Below are 17897 nucleotides of genomic sequence, written 5' to 3'. Positions count from 1 at the left end.
CCGGGATCTTGTCCTTTCGGTCATGACCCAAAGCTCATGACCATAGGTGAGAGTAGGAACGTAGATTGACCGGTAAATCGAGGGCTTCACCTTGCGGCTCAGCTCTTTCTTCACCACGACAGACCGATTCATCAACCGCATTACTTTTTTTTGGGGCTTAGTGTCATTTTTGGGTGCCAACCATAGAACGGAAGACCATTCTGTTTGGTGTGCTTTGCTGCTTCATGTCATATTTGGCATTGTGGAGCCCTGGGTCTTACATGTTTTTGCTACCATGTGTTTTCTAGATGTTGGTGAATTGTTTGAAAACAAATAATTGATGTGGCTCCATAGACTGCAAGTAGAGATGTGCCATGAATCTTCCACCAGGGGTGCTTCAATACCCAATTCAGTTTTCTAATATCAAAATAATGGCATTTACATCCTGTTCCCACAGACTCTATGCCACACTTTTGAACAGGGCTGAAACTAGTGGCTATGTCAAAAATCGACTGAACTATGACTTGACAAAGTTAGCCCTTAATGATAAATATACGTGTCTCTATGTGCCTCTCTATAGGGTTGTAAGAAATATGCGGTAAATTGGAAGATGGCGGAGCAACAACGTTTTTCCTCTAAGTACATTGGACAATAGAAGGTAGATGATAAAATGAAGTAAGCAGCTTCTATGCTGTCTGTATCTCTTTGTCACACAAACACACCAGGCCCAGTTCCATGGGGAGGCAATAGAGGGTATTGCCCCCTCAGGTAGCAAATCGTGCCCCCTCAGCTGTGGTCATGCCCAGTTCCACGGGGGGACAAAAAGGAGCATTGCTCCCTTCGGTATGCAATTCATGCCCCCTCAGTTATGTGTCCCCATATACATAGCCGATCATTGGGATCATCATAGACCGATGAGTTTCAATCGCCTTTACAAGCGTATACGTTTCTAAATTATTTCGTTTTGGGGAAGTGCGAGCAGTGTTTAGACATGCCCCCGCATTTATTCAAAAAATCCTCAGTCATGTCATCTTGGTGCCAGCCCTGACACACACACGCACACACAAATGCACATACTCATAGTGAAACATATTAATAAACCATACACATGTGTGTCCTACCACTGCCTTTTCCATTGCCAGTGTTTTTGTCTATGGCATTAGAGAGTTAACCATCTATGGTCATGTCTGTGTCTATGCTTTTAGAAAGTGGACTGTATATCAACAATAAATCTGATTAACTTGGCCAGCGGCATAACTTGGCCAGCGTCTTATACATGTCTCCCTTATAGGGTGGTAAAGGCTAAGAGATATATTACAAGATGATGGACAAAATGGCTGACCAATGAAAAACGTATGGATGCACATGTATTGATGCTAAGCCAATTCTACCCCGATTTACCTAGAGTGCAGCTTTTTTGAGTATGTGCCTCATTCCACAGGAGCTTGATAATTTCAACAAGGACCTAACATGTCTGATATCTTAAATATTTTTTACACAGAAAATTACATGAAACCTATAAAAATCTACATAAAATCAATAATAGCTCTGACTGACCTGGCAATCGGCAACAATGTGTCTTATACATTTATCCCTATAGGGTGTTCACAGCTAAGAGATAAAATACAAGATTGTGGATAACATGGCTGACCACATAAAAACATATTTTAAAGTGCTTACCATCAGATAATATCTACTGCTGTATGCTTAAAATATTTATATGCTTGCATCCCATTGCTCACCATGTCACAGGAGAACCCTGTCACATGGTTGCTTGCAACTATATTTATTATTATAAAATGTTTCCTTAAAACCGCTGAATAACTCAAAAAGTCCTTGGTGAAAAATGATATAAATTGGACCACTGAAAATATAAACCACGTATACCTACCCCAAAGACACAGGGGCGCCATAGGGGGTGCCACAGGCCTTTTTTACAAGGATGCCATTTCCTCCCCGATTGACCTAGAACGCTGATTCTTTGTGGACCTGCCTTATTGCTCAAGATGAACAAAAAAGCCTAAAGAACCCATAAAGTCCACCATCTTGAATTTTTCTGTACACTGGAAATTTGGCAAAACCTATAATACTTTACTTAAAATCAACAATAAGTTAGATTGACCTGCCCTTTGGTGTACAGGTGTCTCCTACATGCTTCCCTATAGGTTAATAAGGAATAAGAGATACACTGCAAGATGGTGGACCAAATGGCTGAAAACTGTAAAACAAATGCATCCGTACCCTTCATGTGAAAATTACTAAAATTACTAGAAAATTCCACTGAAACTATAGAACACGTCTACCACCACAAAGAGACCCGATCCGATTCCTCTACAGGGGGCGCCATAGGCCACGCCCACATTCCGTTTTTTCACAGTGGTGCCATTTTCACCCCAAATGACCTAGAATGCTGAATCTTTGTGTACATGCCTAATTTCTCATGATGTATTTACACAGTAAATCTTGTATTTACACAGTGACAATTTCATGAAACATACAAATACAATATATACATACAATCAACAATTACTCATACGTGTCTTACGTGTCTTATACAGTTGCAATCACAAGTTTGCATACTCTGGCAGAAATTGCGGTTCAAATATTCGGTTCATGCAAGATGACCAAAGACTTTGCATGACCTGGAGGCATTTTGCCAAGACGAATGGGCAGCTATACCACCTGCAAAAATTCTGGGCCTCATAGACAACTATTACAAAAGACTGCACGTTGTCATTTGCCATGTTTCCACCAAACAATACTCCCCTGCAAACATGCCCCTGCGGGGCCCATGCCGGCTTTTTGCGGGCACAGTGGGCTAGGGCCAGCCCACACCAAACCTAAACAGGCCCAGTGCGGGCTTGCCCAGGCGAGGCCCACAGCTTTGGGCTCACCGCGGGCTATCTGTGAGCAGCCCACACTAGCGGGCTGCCCACATTAAGCCCATGATGGCCCATTGTGGGCTAGCCCGTTCGGGCCCAGCGCAGATTTTCTACCTTTGGGCCCATGAAGGTTTTGTTTAGGTAGCCCACTTTCATTATGTTTTGGCTGCTTTTTAAAATTAAAAGTGAAATTAAATAAGACCTACAATTTATAACTCTGCTCAGAAGGAATAAAAAGAAAAAATCCATTATTTGCATTGGATTGTGTCTACAAGACAACGCATGATCCCTTTAAAAACTCTTTAAAAACAATTTCAACAAATCTATTATTTTTACTGGATATGATGATTGTAATGTAATCCAAAATTAACAGTGTACCATGCAATTGGTGGTAAAAAATCTGGCTGCCTCGTAATTTAAAAAAATCAACCAACCTAGTTTATTTTGAATCCTGCATATTAGGAATAAAACAATAGGCTTTTAATTTATTTGAGAAGGTCAAAATGTAAAGTTATTGATGGTACAGAGATATGAAGTAGTTATATCTAGTTATTATGATATCCATCACTCTGGCAGAGTTAGTTGAGATTAAATACAATTTTAAACTTCTCACTTCTTTGTGTCTGTTTTTTATACAATTTTTCATAGACGTATAGGCCTAATGCCATTTGTATCATTCTAATATAGCTAAACAAGTTCAACAATAAAAAATACATTAAATTGAAAGAAAAGAAAAGTTCACATGACTAATAACACCTCAGTCAAGTCAAATAAATGTTTATTCATTATAGTTGCTTTTCACACCATTGTCTACAACACTCAAAACAACATTGGAGATCATATTAACATGCCTAAGACGTTTGCACAGAACTGTACATAAATGTCTTTATTCATTAGAACATTGATCTATCTATATTTCATTTGCATAAAAATATAACTGTTTTCATTAATATTACCCGACATCGCCCCCAACAGTTTGTGAATTTGTTGGACATTGGGATGTTTTAACAGGCAAAACGTTTATTACTTTTTACTTTTTCTTCTATTTATCGGATACCAGACACAGGATTTTTATTCTTGTCATCTTAAGTTATTAAATCTCTTAGGGTATAAAAAGGATGTGCACATATTTTATTACAACTCTTATAATCTGCCAAGTAGGCTATAGCACAGTGAGTGTGAGAATTAAACAAATAATAATAATAATAATACATAGGTTATTTAGGCTTTTCTAAACACTTTGCCCTTGTTGTTTAAATAAAGTTTAAATACGCTATCTACTTATTTAAAATCACAGAATAATTTGTGTAATGAAATATCTATTTAAGTAACTATTTTTCTAATCTTAACTTGGCATTACAGTTTAAATTACATTAAATAAAAAGATTAATACATGCGTGTTAAAAGTATCCAATTCCGCGCATGCGTCGAACGCATTTGATTAATCAACGTCATCGCGCATCAGGCTGCAGTCGTCACTTGCCGCCTTCCTAACGGTTGTTTCTGCCTTCACAGTGGAATACTCCTGACTCTGAGGTGAGTTTTAACTGTAAATTGAGTATTATCTTTAACAGTAAATATTTGCCATAGTGTGTGTGTTCTGCTATTATTGTTTTTCAGTACCTATTGTTTTTTTTGTTAATCCAGACATGTTTTTGTCGAACGACAACGGAGTAACGTTAGTTAGCTTATATAGGCTAAATATGGTCCTTTTCACCCCGTTTACCATATTGATCGTGCACGATTAAAATGGCTCCACGATCTGCTTTTGAAGAAATATCGTAGTATCCTGTTGGTTATGTGATATGTCTAAAGTGAAATTAAACTATGGTGACCTATATCCCAGATAGCAAAAAATATCCGCAAGGCTTCTTTTTGCCGCCGGCCCTTAGCTGTCGGCTATAGGTGCGTCCTGCTGGCGGGGATGAAACGTTTGCCGCCGAATACGTCACTCCCATTTCTTGCGAGATTTTTTGACTGCTTCATTTTCTCTGGCGGTTGCCTGGGTCTAAAGGACCGCGGTCCTTCGGCGGCAAGACGCTTTTAAATAGGCTACTCTCAAAATCGACCGGCCATGTTGGTTTGGACACATTCGCATCAGTTCATCGCTCAATCGCGAGTTACAGTCTGCTAGCTAGCAAAGTCATCGACTACCATCGTTTAAGTAAGTACATGTTTCCTTTTTGTGTAACGCAATATTATGTTGACATTGTTTTTAGTTTATATATTTAAAATGTGTAGTCATCTTTGTTCTGGCCTAACTAGCTAAAGTAGCCTTGTTAACGCAATGTTGTTAGTACATGTTGAATTTTAACGAGCTATAATAGGTAGCAAAAGCTTTACATCTAGAAAACACTAAAATTTAAACTTAGTCTTTCTTACAAAAATAACGATGTATATATGTTGTTTAAATTATTTTGTTTGCCTGAACAAGTATGCTGCTAGTCCAGTAGCTAGAGTGGCTAGTAAGTGTTAGCTAGCACATGCTGTTTTGCCTTTGTTACAGTACACACTGTGGCTAGCATGTTTTGTGCTGTGTTGCTACTGTACTGGATTTAAGGCGATTGTGATTTCTAATTCTCTGAACTGCTGTACGTTTTATGTTTGAGGAACATTCTGTGTTCACTTGAATCACAACCCTCAATGAATACATTTTATTTTTAACAATTTCACTGTTCCACATTTGGCTGATAATGTTTCCCCCCCACAGCATAGCTACTGTATATTCCTAACGTTAACAATCCGGTTTTGTTGCAGATACCTTGGCCAGAGCATAACCGATTATCTTCACCCAAGAGACCTACTGTTGGTCAATCGTTTTGGTTTTAAAGGTAAATACATTGTTAGTCACCAATGTTTAGTTACTGGGCCAAAAGGAAAATAATAATGAAAAGAGTTGAGAGGGACAAACAGGACATTCACTTGAATCACTACATTCTACAGAAGTTGCATTGATTCCAGAAAACCAGGAAAATGTTGAGCCATCTGTAGACTTCAGAGTTGGTATGTAAAATGTATTGCTGTGATGCTTAATTTGTGATCCTGTAACTAAACTGTACACTTTGTTAGATTTTCAAATTTCTGTTCCCTCTTTCTCAGAACCAGGTTTCTCCCCAGTAATCCAGACTCCACTTCAGAGCCAAGAGTTTGAGTACAAGTAAGTGATGTTATTTGTGATGTTTTTTGTCTTGGAAACTATTGCTTCTATTTAAGATTAGGAATCCTTTTATCCATAATCTGTTTTTCTTTAGGGCACTTGACTTTCTGGATAAAAGGTGTGGAGGTGTGTTGTACATATCATTAGCTTTGCACAGTTCAAGTATTGTTTCATTACTGAATATGCAATCTCTGCAGTGAAATTAAAGCTGTTATGTTTTTTCCCCCAGTTCGTCAAGTACTAAACTTTACACCCCCAGCAGAAAATGTACCCTGGCAGCAAATGGATGAAAAGGCTGGAGGTATGTAATACGTTGCGCTAAACTGTTACATTTAAGTCCAATTCATTACATGTATGCAATAACTTCAAACATATTTTTACGTCAATGATTATCAATAGGAGAAAGTCATCGCTCCGTTATTGGCCCTTGGACTCCCCTGGCATCGCGTTTTCAGCAATGAAGGTATATTCTAGGCCTATGTCCTAATGTCCAGTTTTTTAACAGTTTTGAAAATAGTGCCTTTAGTTTTCCAGAACGAGAACCAAGCCCTGAGGGAGGAGAACCAAGCCCTGAGGGAGGAGAACCAAGCCCTGAGGGAGGAGAACCAAGCCCTGAGGGAGGAGAACCAAGCCCTGAGGGAGGAGAACCAAGCCCTGAGGGAGGAGAACCAAGCCCTGAGGGAGGAGAACCAAGCCCTGAGGGAGGAGAACCAAGCCCTGAGGGAGGGGAGCCATGCCCTGAGGGAGGGGAGCCATGCACGAGCAGGTGAGAACATGCCCTGAGGGAGGGGAGCCATGCACGAGCAGGTGAGAACATGCACTCTTTCTTTAATTTTACTTTTTTGTGTGTAATGTAGGTTCAGAATGACCATATGCCTTTCATTTTGTAGCTTCGGGTGACAGCGGCTCGCTTCAAGAGCAGGTGAAGCTATTTGGGACAATGCTGAAGATGTTTGCTCGCACTGGGCAATCAGGTACAACTTGCAAACAACACCTGTGGTTGTTGATTTAATTCCCACTGGGTCCACATGTACGTGTATTAGACCTAGGTATAAATGTCATTGTTTAGTAATTGAGGGACCAGGACTGACTACTTTATTCTTTTATTCTGGGAACCCCTGTAGGTGCAGATCAGACCCTAGTGCTGCGACGTCTTTGAGAGTTTGGCGATGTTGTGCGTAGCATGGAAAACAAAATGGACACTATGCTGCAACATTTCAGTGCCAATGTGTCTGTTGGAGAGCTATCCCTGCCAGGGGATGTTACTCCCCCTAGACACCCAGGAAGATTTGGTGTTTCTTGACAGCATTTTGAGGGAGGATAAAGAGCTCCAGGAACGATTTGTAAGTGTGTTGCTTTCGTTTATAAGGCCGTAGGGTAATCTAAAAAGTCAAATTAAGTTTGTACACTGTATATTCTACAATCTAAATCCACAGCCTGTCACATTTTATATTTATGTATGAGAAGCTTGCGAGAAATGTAATTTAACACATTTTCAGCTTCGGTTTTTGGCTATCAAATGTGGGAGGGACCTGAAGACAACAGTGTGGAGAATGCTTCAGAGTATTTTCTCTAATAACCTTGCCGTTAATACAACCTGGACTGGTATAGGGGATAAAACCTGTTTTAGAGACCTGTTCCTGAAGACCATTGTTCAAAGTAATTTTTTTAAGTAGATGCCCTTATGCCATTCAAATGTAATGACAGATCTGTATTTTCTACAGGGGCCCTCCGGAAGAACCCGGCAACCCAGGATGCCACTGATGAGGCGGTCCAGGTTAACGTTACACGTTACCTGAAAGGAGCATCAGACTGTGAAGGAGGAAAAAGCCGCCCAGCTGAGAAGGACCCACAGCCAACCCCTTAAACCTAGGCTGACTACTGACACCCCAGCATCCCTGAACTGGAACACTTTCTTTATCCTGCAGTCAGTAACATCAAGAAGCCAGAAGTGCCAGACTACACTCACCAAACCCACCCTGTTTTTTTTTGTATTAACTTTAGTATTGGCTTATTTCATTCCATCTTAACGATTCTATTATAGTTTGTAAATCCTATTTCATACCTGATGTTGCACATTAACTAGTACCAAAATTCTACTTTCATTTCATCAGTGTGCTTAAATGTTATTCTATTAATAATAGCTTGGAAATACTATTTCATACCTCTGATACTTGATATTGCACATTACCTGGTACCAAATATTCTACTTTGTTTTAACATCAGCATTTTTCATTCCATCGCAGTGCTTAACTGTTATTCTATTGTTAAATATAGCTTGTAAATCCTTGTGCCATAGGTCAGCATTGCAGTTATAATGGTCTGTTTTTACCTCTGTATTTTTATATAAATATGTATGTCAAGTTTTGTTTATCACAGATACAAGAGACACAGATCTTATTGCAGCACGGTGTAAATCTTGTGCTCCAGGTCAGCAATGCCATTATAATTCGCCTTATTCACCTACGGCACTTCCTTTAAACCAAAACGAGGCTGTGGGGTACGGAAGTAACGTTGGCCCGCCCATCTGTAGACTTCTGTCATAACGTTACCTACAATGCCGCCGCATTGTTGTTCCCAAACGTACGTCTTCAAAGAGAAAGAAATCCTATACAGGTCAAACCTTCCATCGTTTCCCCAAAGATCCTGTACTTGGCCGTAAATGGATTCATAAAATAAGAAGAGATCCCGGTCGCCATTTCAAGGTAAGATGTTAACATTAGTTTACGATGCTAACGTTAGCCATATTTACGTTAACTGTCATAGTGATAGCTAGCTAAACCTTCTGGCTAAATAGACATGACTTGATTAGCCACAAACCGGTCCTTTTTAAGTTATAAAAGCGAAGGGCTGATTCGGGGGTAACGTTAAGCAAGTTGTTGCTCTTTTTACTAGCCTGGTCATCTAACGTCCTGCCGTGGATAGCCGTGTCTTACAGCAAAATATAAACAAGACGTGATCTGTGCCTGTTTATGATAACCATTGCTAATCTAGACCTTGTTAAGCACACAACTACGTATAAACAGTAACATCCATTTTACTGGGTTTGTGCATCTCAGTAGACGACATTACTGATTCGTTTTTAGCATCTGTGTTACCTGTGAGACCTGAATAGTACCTTCGCTATGTCAAATGAGCAACCCATGCCTGTAAACAAATTAACTTATACTTAATATTTATTCATTTTAATAACCAACAGTAGCGCCCTGCCTTGCTTTGTAGTGACACATTGGAAACAAGCTATTTTGACTGATGGTTCCAATACACTTTTAGCTAAAGATCACATCAACTGCACATAACATGTTATTTTTAGTCTAGCAGGAAAAGATGAACTGTTGATATGAACGATCAAGATGAACTGTTGAACGTTTAGCTAGCGTATTTGTTCTAGCAGTGCCACCACTCTGCAAACTGAGCAGTTTATCCACAGTCATGATACCTGAATGTTGTAAGGTGCATTGCGCGAAAAGACTTAGCTCTCACACTGACTGTCTCGCTCCTCTTGACTGTCTGTAAAATTATTTATTGTTAACACTCAAAATAAGTCAGTCTGGTGTGGTTAATATATCTTAACAATGCTTAGCATCAGCTTGTAATGTTGTCACGTCCTGTTTTATCTAGCTAACAAGCTAACTTTAAAAGTAACGTTAACTAATGTTGATTTCAGAAAAAAAGCTGTGATCGTCTGTGCATTACCTTCCACGTTGTGCACATATCCCTCGATCCAGTTGCTGTATCCTTTCAGCAAAACAGCCTGGGGAATCATGCAGTCCTTATTGGCCCATTTTTCAACATTGTCCACTGTTATTTTGGGAAGACATGAAAGATTTGATGTCCACACAGGTATCGCCATGATGACAGATGCCCGCTGCTGCGCTCTGTCAATGCACTTCCGGTTTAGAGTGTACCCCCTAGCCTCGTTTTGGATTTCAAGATGGAGGCGCGGTGAATGTCAGTGGTCTATTCTACTCTAGAGCTTTACTCTAAATTATTCCCACTTTTCCTATTGTTAGAAATGGCTTGAAAATGTGATTTTATACCTTGATTTATTTGGTATCCTGCACATTCTTTGGTACCAAATATCCTCATTACTTGTTATGTTTACTGGTAATTATTTTCATCCCAGAGCTGACCTCTTTATATTAGTAACAATTATTGTGTTTGTGTTATAATTTGCTTGTATGGCTGTTTTTTTTTCTTCCAAATTTTATTGGAAACCTGCATGTTCTGTAGTGTGTATTTATGTATATTTTTTTCTGCATGTTATTTATTTCAGTGATCTGACACATCTTGTTTGAATGACAGTTACTGTACTTTGAAATGTGGAATCAAAACACCAAATGAAAATTTGTCATTATTCTCGATAAACTGCATGCTATAAATATTAAATTTATATATATATATATATATATTTATTATGTATATATATTTATTAGATATATAGATATATAAATAAGCGGCAGATCTCTCGAAAATAGCGTTTACCGCGGAAGGTATAACGGCGGTTGGCCTACGGGCCGGCCACAGAACACAGGCGGTAGGAAGGCATGCGTGATTGCGATTAAGACATTCTGACGCTTCTAATGTCTCTGGAGGACCGTCTCCGGTCCGCCGACTCATTGCTATCTGGGGAGATAGGGAACGACTATTGCTTAGCTCCTTTTCTCGATTTACTGAAGCCTATTATAATGTAAAACGCATTTTTGCAGCTGCACAGCGCACAGTGAGCGTCTAGCTCACTCATTGGCGCACACTTGCAGTTGCCGCAGCACAGCCAATGAGTGAGCCAGACGCTCACTGTGCGCTGTGCAGCTGCAAAAATGCGTTTTACAGACAGACAGCAAGACACCTTTGCTGAAAATGAAACACTCATGTGGTCCATCAATACCTAACCTGCCTCACTGCACCCAGTATAATAAGGCAATCTTTCAACAGTTCTGCGTTGCCACAACTACTGGGGACAACTGCGTGATGGTTCAAGGGAATTTGGGACTGGTACAGAACATACTATGTGATGAAAAGACCAACACAAAGTACATGGTTTTCAAAGCTAGATTCCCTTTACTCCAGTCCTCTAGATTCAAAAGACATCAGTGTTTATAAAGCAAATCATCTAGAAAGTACAGACCAAATAAACTACCTGTCAGATATAACAAGAAAATATGTTTTGATCCACCAGCGAGCAACCTTGCACAAGCGAGTCGCCTTCCACCAGCAAGCCACCTTTCACCAGCAAACCACCCTCCACCAGCAAGCCACGTATTACGTCATCAAGTTGGAAAGGTCACGAAAAAAAAGGAAGAAAATAATAATAAATTAAAACAAAGATATCGGACAATTATGAAGTTGAAAGAGAAAATGAGATGTATTTTTTCGCCCTTTTTGAACCGGAGTACACAGACAAATAACTTAGATGACGTGACGCGTGACCTTTCCAACTTGATGACCCACTACGTGGCGCATCGCAGACCAGCACAAAATGAACAATTGTGGTTAAAGTATATAATTTTTTTAGAAAATGGCAGATCGTTTCGCCAGATAAGACCCCATTCCTCAGGTGGGATCGTACAGAGCCCTTTGAAACACTTGAGAGCCCTTTGAAACGGCATTGATTTGAACTTCAACATTTTGGTTGTCTTTGAAGCCAATTGTGTGGAGAAAAATCCTGAAATGTTTTGCTCAAAAAACTGAAGAAAGAAAGACATGAACATCTTGGATGGTATTGGGGTGAGTGAATTATCAGGAAATGTTCATTTTGATGTGAACTAATCCTTTAACCTGTATTAACCTGAATTGAATGTTTTATATTTTGTAATTAATAAATACATTCATTTGAAATCCTTTTGACTACTGTACATTTTGGACAATAAAGACATTAGTTAAGTGGTAACTGCATCCATTTCAGATTTTTTGTTGTAGATTAATTGTGCGGGCCCTGTGTGGGCTTAGTGAGGGCTTCCTGGGGGCTAAGTGAGGCTAAGGGGCCAACGTTTTGCCAATGAGCAAATTCTCATGGGCCCTGCGCTGGCAGCCCGCTGGGGGCCCTTAGGCTAGCCCTAAGTGGGCCCGTAAAGGGCCAGTGCAGGCTTGTTTGCAGGGTCTGAACTTTGAGCCTTAGGAACTGCTATTCAAGGAACTAAAGGGTACCTTCAGCCCATTGTTTTGTGCGTTTTTTACCAAGGCCTAAAGACCGCGAGGATTAGTCCGCTGACGTATGCACCATACACTAAACAAAGCAACAGACAGTGGATAAAGTGGATAAAGGATTTCCCTTATGTCGAAGGACACGTTTCTGTACCTTTTGCTCTCGATTGCAACCATAACTGGGGAGACATGACACCGCTGTTGTGTACCCATTAAAAAAAAATCACCTTTGCGCTATGGAAACCTGCAACCAACTCATTTGGAGTCGGCATTACTACGGTGTGTCATTGTACACAATTTCTGCACCAATTTCTGCAAATGTTGAGAACGCTTTTGGCAGACTGAAGGGCAGATGGAGGTGCTTGTTAAAACGAAATGACTGCAACATACACAAGGACAAATCCATGGTGATCGGACGTTGTGTTCTACATAACATCTGTGAAATGAATGGTGATGAGTACAGAGAAGAATGGGGTGTCTCTGCATTAAACCAGCCTGACAGGACTCTGCCATCCACTGAAAACTGTTTGTGCGTCTAGACCATCGGCCTCTACATTACACCTGGTTTTACATGTTTCTGCTTTATCTGTTGTGATTTAATAAATATTTCAGTAGTGAGCAAGACAGTGTGTGCATTTTCTTCTATTTTCATATTTACACAAACAGCCACTATACACACGAACAGTGGTGAGAACAAGTATTTAATACACTGCCGATTTTGCAGGTTTTCCCACTTACAAAGCATGTAGAAGTATTTTTATCATAGGTACTCTTCAACTGTGAGTGACAGAATCTAAAACAAAAATCCAGAAAATCACATTGTATGATTTTTAAATACTTAATTTGCATTTTATTTGCAAGTATTTGAAAAGCAACATGTTATATTTTGGTACAGAAACCTTTGTTTGCATTTACAGAGATCATACATTTCCTGTAGTTCTTGACCAGGATTGCACACACTGCAGCAGGGATTTTGGCCCACTCCTTCATACAGACCTTGTCCAGATCCTTCAGGTTTCGGGGCTGTCGTTGGGCAATATGGACTTTCAGCTCCCTCCAAAGATTATCTATTGGGTTCAGGTCTGGAGACTGGCTAGGCCACTCCAGAACCTTGAGATGCTTCTTATGGAGCCACTCCTTAGTTGCCCTGACTGTGTGTTTCAGGTCGTTGTCATGCTGGAAGACCCTGCCACGACCCATCTTCAATGCTCTTACTGATGGAACGAGTTTGTTGGCCAAGATCTCGCGATACATGGCCTCATCCATCTTCTCCACAATACGGTGCAGTCGTCCTATCCCCTTTGCAGAAAAGCATCCCAAAAGAATGATGTTTCCACCTCCATGCTTCACGGTTGGGATGGTGTTCATGGGGTTGCACTCATCCTTCTTCTTCCTCAAAACACGGCGAATGGAGTTTAGACCAACATTTTTGTCTCATCAGACCACATGACCTTCTCCCATTCCTCCTCTGGATCATCCAGATGGTCATTGGCAAACTTCAGACGGGCCTGGACCTGCGCTGGCTTGAGCAGGGGGACCTTGCGTGCGCTGCAGGATTTTTATCCATGACAGCGTAGTGTGTTACTAATGGTTTTCTTTGAGACTGTGGTCCCAGCTCTCTTCAGGTCATTGACCAGGTCCTGCCATGTAGTTCTGGGCTAATCCCTCACCTTCCTCATGATTATTGATGCCTCACGTGGTGAGATCTTGCATGGAGCCCTAGACCGATGGAGATTGACCGGATTCCATTTTCTAATAATTGCGCCAACAGTTGTTGCCTTCTCACCAAGCTGCTTGCCTATTGTCCTGTAGCCCATCCCAGCCTGCAAAACCTGCAAAATCGGCAGTGTATCAAATACTTGTTCTCCCCACTGTAATTGGTTCCACAACTATTTATTTATCTGCAAAAATGTAGGTGCAAAATTCAAAGAGTACTGTAAACTAGCAGCAATCTGGCTAGTATTATTTAACAATTAGATATGGCAGTAACATAAGTCTAAACTAGTAGCAGTTGTTATAAATATTATTGAATATTACATATACATGAATGTAATATGCTTATGAATGGTGGCATAGCAAACTTCAACTACGTAGTGAGGATTTAAAAAATATAACAAGAAGATAAAGCAATAATATAAATATCTGTACATGGTTAATGTACATAACACGGTTTCTTTCACCAGAGACTTGAAGAATGACAACTCTTGCCTCCTTACCACTCTTTACGGGGCACTCCTCAGCCTGACTCTTTTCCTCAGTATAACAGCTGCATATACTGGTCCTGCTGCTCCTGTCTATGCTGCAGGATGGCCGGTTAGCATTGTCCATGTCCCTCAGCGAGTCAAGGAAGTCTGTGTCTCTTTTCCACTTTCCTAACAAGAAAAATAACAAACACACAATAAGAAATTAATAATACACAAGCACAGTTGGCATAGCCAACAGCAGTTTTGGAAGAGATCTTCTTTTACTAAGAACTCATTTGATCAAGTTGTCAATGTTTATTGATTATTTGAGACATACATAGGTTAACTAGCTAGTCATTAATTATCATTTCTTAAATTTCAGTGGAAATATTAAAATGTTAACGTAGCAAAAAGCAACGTAGCAAAAACATATGACCCCTGTTATCGGCCACCGTCCTCTATTATCGGCTGCCATACTATTTTGTCCAATAACTTTTATTTCCTCTTTATTTTATTTAGCTACCTTTCATGCCTTCTAGAGAAGAAGGAAAAAAAGACAGATCACTGATAATAGCCTACATGATGATGTCTGGTCTGTCGTGCAAATCTAATTTCACAATTTGCAACTTAAATTTCCATAAATATTTAAAGTATACTGAACCAATTTATAAACGCAACACGTTTGTTTTAGTCCCCATTTATCATGAGCTGAACTCAAAGATGGAAGACTTTCTCTATGTACACAAATCTGTCTAAATCTGTGTTAGTGAACACTTATCCTTTGCACAATAAAAAGCCACATTTTAAAGTGGCTTTTTATTGTGGCCAGCCTAAGGCACACCTGTACAATAAACATGCTGTCTGATCAGCATCTTGATATGCCACACTGGTGAGGTGGATGGATTATCTCGGCAAAGGAGAAATGCTCACAAACACAGATTTAGACAGATTTGTGAACAATATTTGAGAGAAATAGGCCTTTTGTGTACATAGAGAAAGTCTTAGATCTTTGAGTTCAGCTCATGATTAATGGGGGCAAAAACAAAAGTGTTTATAATTTTGTTCAGTGTATGAAAGGGATCTTGCTGTGTTTTGGGGCAACTAAATAAGTAATTACCGGGTCAGAGGGCTAGGTCAGAGGGACAGAGTGCTCTGTTAAACTTTTTGTTGTTTGTTCTGCAAAGACTGGGATGACTCTCCTATTTAACCAGGGTCAGGACATGTCAACAAGCAGTGTGTTGCATGTGAGACTGTAACAACTGCTTCCTGCAATTGCTGTATTAATAAAGGTTCAATTTGAGTATTCAGACTTCTTTTCATCATATCTGGTAATTTCCATGACAGAGGTGTGAAGGTGAGGTGACAAACAGCCACGTCATCTCCTGCTTTCCCCGGTTTACTGCCATACACGAACACATCCCGTACTTGTCTTGTTTCTAATTATCACCCATACCTGGTCCCAATCCGGTCGTTAGTATGTTTTTAAATGTTGCTCCTCTACTCCCCTCATTTGTCGGTCATTGTTACTTGTCTACGTTTGTTTCATGTATGTGGTGAGTGTTCCGTTTTTGGTTTATCCCTTTTGTTTGCATGTTTTTTTGGTACTTTTTTTTTTGGTACTTTTTCATTAAAAAAGACACATCATTGACTGCCGGCGTCTGGTTCCTTCTTCTCCACCCCTACGCCATTTGTGACAGTTTGTTAAATATTATATACATTCAAAGGGGAATTATTTCCTAAAGAATGTCCCAAATCAAGGCTCTTAAAAAAAAGTATTCTACCCCACCTGGTATAAGATTGTAGTGATGTTGGGTCAAGTTCACCAGTTTCCACCATATTCTACTTCCCTTTTACTAAAGATTATGGTAAAGAAGATGTGTGGATTGTTGAGATCTGCTCCTTTTTCTGGTGTTGTCACATGCGTTAACTTTTGTTGGGATTACCACGTACGGAAAAATTATGGTATTGAACAAATACATTATAATAATTGGTGATAATCCAATAACTAGGGTCAGTGGCCGATAATAGGGGTTCATATTGTCGCTAAACAACAAGCTGAATATAACAATATTTCTGCTGACAATTCTGTTATGCTATTCGATAACACAGCAAACATGTTTATGTCATCAGTAATCAATAACAATTTGATGAAATTATTACACTGTAAAACAAGCAGATCAAAACTGCTGTTTGGTATGCCAATAATATAGGGTTCTATGCCTCAGTGATTCTACTACGCTATTAAATCTCTACTGAACCTCATCATTACCAGTACAATGATAGCTGACAGCCAATCATCTGACTGTTCAGCGCATGCACACAGAGGGCCAGATCATAGAGGTGTGAGTCATGTCATGGAATTTCTTGAACTGATGTATTCATAATTCTATACATGTATAAAGGATTTACTGGTGAAAGTAATGAGTCCCTATGTTTAGATAAGAAAAGGATTGTGGGTGAGGAAGATCTGGTTTCTGTTTGTGGTCATCATTGAATGGTATCAGTAGATCATTGGGTCCTTCGTCAGTTTGTCAATTTGTCTATCTGTTTAAACCATCTGTATATCTGTACTTTGTCCCGATGGTGTGTGTCCCTTCTGAGTTGAATAGGTTTCCTACAGTGTCCTTTGTTCCCTGGGATAAGGAGGGGGGACAGCCTGCCTTTTGGGTAAAACCTAGGTATTTTGACATAAGACAGCTGTCTTACCATACCCCTTTTCAGTGTATAAGTACTGATGCTTGTTCTGTGTAACTCCAGAGATGCCTCACGGTTAATTCTGTACGCTTTGTTACTCTTCTCTCCTTGCAAGTAAATAAAACCACTAATTATGCCAAGCAAATTTTGTCTCTGTACTTCCATTAAGAGTTCTTATCAATCAATCAAATTTATTTATAAAGCCCTTTTTACAACAGCAGTTGTCTCAAAGTTATTTTACAGAGACACCCGGCTTTAAACCCCAAGGAGCAAACAACCGTAGTGTTGAATTTCAGTGGCTAGGAAAAACTCCCTAAGAAGGCAGAATTTTAGGAAGAAACCTAGAGAGGACCCTGGCTCAGAGGGGTGACCAGTCCTCTTCTGGCTGTGCTGGGTGAGATATTAAGAGTCCAGTTTAAATAATTAATACATTTATCTGGGCTAAATCCAGAGTCTATTTAAATTTAGACCAGGTCAGAAGTATGACCAGATGGACAAGGACAGGGACAGCAACGGGCCCCCCAAACCAGGTACTCCGCAGGTGTGGACCAGGACCTCATGTCCTCCTAAAGTTTAAAACTGAAAAAGACTGTGGAAATTCTGAAAGTGCATTCCTCATATCAACAACGATTTATAGTGGAGAAGGAGCACAAAAGTATAGCAGCGTAAGACCTTGGAACTGAGACGGGGGGTCCGGCGACACTGTGGCCCTACCCGGGGGAGGCCCCGGACAGGGCCCAACAGGCAGGAAATCAATCCACCCACATTGCCAGGCATTAACCAAAGGGACACCCACCAACCGCAACCACCCTGAATGAGGGCTGAGTATTGCCAGCTGAGTACAGCCCAATTGCACAA

General features: G+C 40.1%; 2 long non-coding RNA genes across 2 annotated transcripts; both read left to right on the top strand.

Annotated features, from left to right (window-relative positions):
• Positions 1–6112: 6112 nt before the first annotated feature.
• Positions 6113–6544, top strand: LOC117593730. Its single transcript, XR_004575142.1, has 3 exons — positions 6113–6144; positions 6248–6319; positions 6418–6544. It is a non-coding gene; the product is annotated as an uncharacterized LOC117593730 (long non-coding RNA).
• A 199-nt stretch (positions 6545–6743) lies between these two features.
• LOC114830033 lies at positions 6744–7853 on the top strand. The gene is made up of 4 exons (XR_003777768.2): positions 6744–6784; positions 6909–6992; positions 7143–7361; positions 7743–7853. It is a non-coding gene; the product is annotated as an uncharacterized LOC114830033 (long non-coding RNA).
• Positions 7854–17897: the final 10044 nt, after the last annotated feature.

This window comes from Esox lucius, chromosome 22 (genome assembly GCF_011004845.1).
Source record: "Esox lucius isolate fEsoLuc1 chromosome 22, fEsoLuc1.pri, whole genome shotgun sequence".
Taxonomy (NCBI): domain Eukaryota; kingdom Metazoa; phylum Chordata; class Actinopteri; order Esociformes; family Esocidae; genus Esox; species Esox lucius.
The sequence above is the reverse complement of the archived record's forward strand: the minus strand, read 5'-3'. Positions and strand labels throughout refer to the sequence as shown.